Below are 6369 nucleotides of genomic sequence, written 5' to 3'. Positions count from 1 at the left end.
TTAAGGAATGCCATTTTGACGTCCATTTGCCATATCTCATAATCATAGAATGCGACAATTGCTAACATGATTCAGACGGACTTTAGCTTCGCTACTGGTGAGAAAGTCTCATTGTAGTCAACCCCTTGAACTTGTTGATAACCCTTAGCGACAAGCCGAACTTTATAGATGGTCACATTACCATCCGCGTCTGTCTTCTTCTTAAAGATCCATTTATTTTCTATGGCTCGCCGCTCAACGGGCAAGTCAGTCAAAGTCCATACTTCATTTTCATACATGGATCCTATCTCGGATTTCATGGCTTCTAGCCATTTGTCGGAACCCGGGCCCGCCATTGCTTCTTCATAGTTCGAAGGTTCACCGTTGTCTAACAACATGATTTCCAAGACAGGGTTGCCGTACCACTCTGGTGCGGAACGTGTCCTTGTGGACCTACGAAGTTCAGTAGCAACTTGATCTGAAGTTTTATGATCATCATCATTAACTTCCTCTCTAGTCGGTGCAGGCACCTCAGGAACATTTTCTTGAGTTGCACCATTTTCCGGTTCAAGAGGTAATACTTCATCAAGTTCTACTTTCCTCCCACTTACTTCTTTCGAGAGAAACTCCTTCTCTAGAAAGGATCCATTCTTGGCAACAAAGATCTTGCCTTCGGATCTGAGGTAGAAGGTATACCCAATAATTTCTTTAGGGTATCCTATGAAGACGCATTTTTCCGACTTGGGTTCGAGCTTTTCAGGTTGAAGTTTCCTAACATAAGCATCGCATCCCCAAACTTTTAGAAACGATAGCTTAGGTTTCTTCCCAAACCATAATTCAAACGGTGTCGTCTCAACGGATTTTGACGGAGCCCTATTTAAAGTGAATGCGGCAGTCTCTAAAGCATAGCCCCAAAAAGATAGCGGTAAATCGACAAGAGACATCATAGATCGCACCATATCTAATAGAGTGCGATTACGACGTTCGGACACACCATTACGCTGAGGTGTTCCAGGTGGCGTGAGCTGTAAAATTATTCCACATTTTCTTAAGTGTGTGCCAAACTCATGACTCAAGTATTCTCCTCCACGATCTGATCACAGGAACTTGATTTTCCTGTCATGTTGATTCTCAACCTCACTCTGAAATTCCTTGAACTTTTCAAAGGTCTCAGACTTGTGTTTCATTAAGTAGACATATCCATATCTACTCAAGTCATCAGTGAGGGTGAGGACATAATGATAGCCACCACGAGCCTCAACACTCATTGGACCGCACACATCAGTATGTATGATTTCCAATAAGTTGGTTGCTCGCTCCATTGTTCCTGAGAACGGAGTCTTGGTCATTTTACCCATGAGGCATGGTTCGCACGTGTCAAATGATTCGTAATCAAGAGACTCTAAAAGTCCATCAGCATGGAGCTTCTTCATGCGTTTGACACCTATGTGACCAAGGCGGCAGTGCCACAAGTATGTGGGACTATCATTATCAATCTTACATTTTTTGGTACTCACACTATGAATATGTGTAGCATTACGCTCGAGATTCATTAAGAATAAACCATTCACCATCGAAGCATGACCATAAAACATATATTTCATATAAATAGAACAACCATTATTCTTGGATTTAAATGAGTAGCCATCTCGAATTAAACGAGATCCCCATACAATGTTCATGCTCAAAGCTGTCACTAAATGACAATTATTAAGGTTTAAAACTAATCCCGAAGGTAAATGAAGAGGCAGCGTGCCGACGGCGATCACATCAACCTTGGAACCATTCCCGACGTGCATCGTCACCTCGTCCTTCGCCAGTCTCCGCTTATTCCGAAGCTCCTGCTTTGAGTTACAAATGTGAGCAGCTGCACCGGTATCAAATACCCAGGAGCTACTACGAGTACTGGTAAGGTACACATCAATTACATGTATATCACATATACCTTTTGTTTTGCCGGGCTTCTTGTTCGCTAAGTATTTGGGGTAGTTCCGCTTCCAGTGACAATTTCCTTGCAATAAAAGCACCCAGTCTCAGGCTTGGGTCCATTCTTTGGCTTCTTCCCGGCAGCTTGCTTGCCGGGCGCGGCAACTCCCTTGCCGTCTTTCTTGAAGGTTTTCTTACCCTTGCCTTTCTTGAACTTAGTGGTTTTATTCACCATCAACACTTGATGTTCCTTTTTGACTTCTACCTCTGCTGATTTCAGCATTGCAAATACTTCAGGAATGGTCTTTTCCATCCCCTGCATATTGAAGTTCATCACAAAGCTCTTGTAGCTCGGTGGAAGCGACTGAAGGATTCTGTCAATGACCGCGTCATCCGGGAGATTAACTCCCAGCTGAGTCAAGCGGTTATGCAACCCAGACATAGTGAGTATGTGCTCACTGACAGAACTATTTTCCTCCATCTTACAGCTGAAGAATTTGTCGGAGACTTCATATCTCTCGACCCGGGCATGAGCTTGGAAAACCATTTTCAGCTCTTCGAACATCTCATATGCTCTGTGTCTCTCAAAACGCTTTTGGAGCCCCGGCTCTAAACTGTAAAGCATGCCGCACTGAACGAGGGAGTAGTCATCGGTACGTGTCTGCCAAGCGTTCATAACGTCTTGTTCTGCAGGGAGAACATGTGCATCACCTAGCGGTGCTTGTAGGACATAATCTTTCTTGGCAGCTATGAGGATGATCCTCAGGTTCCGGACCCAGTCCGTGTAGTTGCTGCCATCGTCTTTCAGCTTGGTTTTCTCTAGGAACGCGTTGAAGTTGAGGACTACGTTGGCCATTTGATCTACAAGACATATTGTAAAAAATTTGGACTAAGTTCATGATAATTAAGTTTATCTAATAAAATTATTCAATGAACTCCCACTTAGATAGACATCCCTCTTCTAGTCATCTAAGTATAACATGATCCGAGTTAACTAGGCCGTGTCCGATCATCACGTGAGACGGACTAGTCAACGTCGGTGAACATCTTCATGTTGATCGTATCTTCTATACGACTCATGCTCGACCTTTCGATCTTCTATGTTCTGAGGCCATGTCTGTACACATGCTAGGCTCGTCAAGTCAACCTAAGTGTTTGCATGTGTAAATCTGTCTTACACCCGTTGTATGTGAACGTTAGAATCCATCACACCCGATCATCACGTGGTGCTTAGAAGCGACGAACTGTAGCAACGGTGCACAGTTAGGGGAGAACACTTCTTGAAATTGTTGTAAGGGATCATCTTATTTACTACCGTCATTCTAAGCAAACAAGATGCATAAACATGATAAACATCACATGCAATCAAATAGAGTAGTGACATGATATGGCCAATATCACATAGCTCCTTTGATCTCCATCTTGGGGCTCCATGATCATCTTGTCACCGGCATGACACCATGATCTCCATCATCATGATCTCCATCATCGTGTCTCCATGAAGTTGCTCGCCAACTATTACTTCTACTACTATGGCTAACGCGTTTAGCAATAAAGTAAAGTAATTTACATGGCGTTTCTCAATGACACGCAGGTCATACAAAAAATAAAGACAACTCCTATGGCTCCTGCCGGTTGTCATACTCATCGACATGCAAGTCGTGATTCCTATTACAATAGCATGAACATCTCATACATCACATATATATCATTCATCATTCATCACAACTTTGGCCATATCATATCACAAAGCACTTGCTGCAAAAACAAGTTAGACGTCCTCTAATTATTGTTGCATGTTTTACGTGGCTGAAGTAGGGTTCTAGCAAGAACGTTTTCTTACCTACGTGAAAGCCACAACATGATTTGTCAACTTCTATTTACCCTTCATAAGGACCCTTTTCATCGAATCCGCTCCAACTAAAGTAGGAGAGACAGACACCCGCCAGCCACCTTATGCAACTTGTGCATGTTAGTCGGTGGAACAAGTCTCACGTAAGCGTACGTGTAAGGTTGGTCCGGGCCGCTTCATCCCACAATACCGTTGAAGCAAGATAAGAATAGTAGCGGCAAGAAAGTTGACAACATCAACGCCCACAACAAATTGTGTTCTACTCGTGCAAGAGAACTACGCATAGACCTAGTTCTGATACCACTGTTGGGGAACGTTGCAGAAAACAAAATTTTCCTACAGTTTCACCAAGATCCATCTAGGAGTTCATCTAGCAACGAGTGATCGGATTGCATCTACATACCTTTGTAGATCGTGAGCGGAAGCGTTCAAGGAACGGGGATGAGGTAGTCGTACACGACGTGATCCAAATCACCGGAGATCCTAGCACCGAACAGACGACACCTCCGCATTCAACACACGTACGGTTAGCGCAACGTCTCCTTCTTCTTGATCCAGCAAGGGGGAAGGAGAGGTTGAGGAAGATGGCTCCAGCAGCAGCACAACGGCGTGGTGGTGTTGGAGCTGCAGTACTCCGGCAGGGCTTCACCAAGCACTATGGAGGAGGAGGAGGTGTTGGAGAGGGAGAGGGAGGCACCAAAGATCAAGGTAAGAAGTCCTCCATCTCCCCACTATATATAGGAGGGCCAAGGGGGAGGGGGCGCCGGCCCTAGGAGATCTAATCTCCTAGGGGGGTGCGGCCAAGGGGAGGAATCACTCCTCCCCAAGGCACCTAGGGGTGCCTTCCCCCTTTGAGACTCTTCCCTTTGAAACCCTAGGCGCATGGGCCTCTTGGGGCTGGTGCCCTTGGCCCATGTAGGCCAAGGCGCACCCCCTACAGCCCATGTGGCCCCCCGGGACAGGTGGCCCCACCCGGTGGACCCCCGGGACCCTTCCGGTGGTCCCGGTACAATACCGGTGACCCCGAAACTTGTCCCGATGCCCGAAATAGCACTTTCTATATATAATTCTTTACCTACGGACCATTCCGGAACTCCTCGTGACGTCCGGGATCTCATCCGGGACTCCGAACAACATTCGTATTACTGCATATACATATCCCTACAACCCTAGCGTCACCGAACCTTAAGTGTGTAGACCCTACGGGTTCGGGAGACATGCAGACATGACCGAGACGACTCTCCGGTCAATAACCAACAGCGGGATCTGGATACCCATGTTGGCTCCCACATGCTCCACGATGATCTCATCGGATGAACCACGATGTCGAGGATTCAAGCAACCCCGTATACAATTCCCTTTGTCAATCGGTATGTTACTTGCCCGAGATTCGATCGTCGGTATCCCAATACCTCGTTCAATCTCGTTACCGGCAAGTCACTTTACTCGTACCGTAATGCATGATCCCGTGACCAGACACTTGGTCACTTTGAGCTCATTATGATGATGCATTACCGAGTGGGCCCAGTGATACCTCTCCGTCATACGGAGTGACAAATCCCAGTCTTGATCCGTGTCAACCCAACAGACACTTTCGGAGATACCCGTAGTATACCTTTATAGTCACCCAGTTACGTTGTGACGTTTGGTACACCCAAAGCACTCCTACGGTATCCGGGAGTTACACGATCTCATGGTCTAAGGAAAAGATACTTGACATTGGAAAACTCTAGCAAACGAACTATACGATCTTGTGCTATGTTTAGGATTGGGTCTTGTCCATCACATCATTCTCCTAATGATGTGATCTCGTTATCAATGACATCCAATGCCCATAGTCAGGAAACCATGACTATCTGTTGATCAACGAGCTAGTCAACTAGAGGCTTACTAGGGACATGTTGGTGTCTATTATTCACACATGTATTACGATTCCGGATAACAAAATTATAGCATGAATAAAGACAATTATCATGAACAAGGAAATATAATAATAATGCTTTTATTATTGCCTCTAGGGCATATTTCCAACAAAAGCAACGTCATACGTAAAACACACACTGATCAAATAGCACAAATAAGGCAATTCTAATCAAGGGGATGGCGTTACCTCTTGATACGGTCCAGTTTAATGCATATGGTGGTACGAAGTAAAGCCCAAAGAAGCCGACATGAACATGAGAAGTAATTATGGGAAATAGACTCTGCATTTTGACTTCTTCAGTATCCCTCTTGATTTTAGTTTGTAAGACAAGATTGTTGCATTTTTATGTACGTGCCATATATAATTACACATTTTCAGTACAACAATCGGCAACCTAAGGTAATCTCAAATTTATAATTCTAGATTGCTTGAAGCCGCACGATTCTTATAATATGTAATGCATGTGCACTCACTGAACAAACACTTTGTCGGCGTGGGTGCTGCGAGCGGAGCTGAAGTCAACGCCGATGCCGATGGTTGCTGGAGAGCATGCCCTGGACGTGTATGGAGTCGTCGCAGTAGCGGCAGAAGAGCGGCTTGCCTCCAGGCAGAAGACGCGGCGATAACACGTGTGTTCCCGGAGGAAGACGAAGCTCCTCGCATTTCCCCCATCGTGGCTAGCGTGCAT

The sequence above is a fragment of the Triticum aestivum genome, chromosome 2A, assembly GCF_018294505.1.
Source record: "Triticum aestivum cultivar Chinese Spring chromosome 2A, IWGSC CS RefSeq v2.1, whole genome shotgun sequence".
In the NCBI taxonomy this organism is placed as follows: domain Eukaryota; kingdom Viridiplantae; phylum Streptophyta; class Magnoliopsida; order Poales; family Poaceae; genus Triticum; species Triticum aestivum.
Note: the sequence above shows the minus strand (reverse complement) of the source record.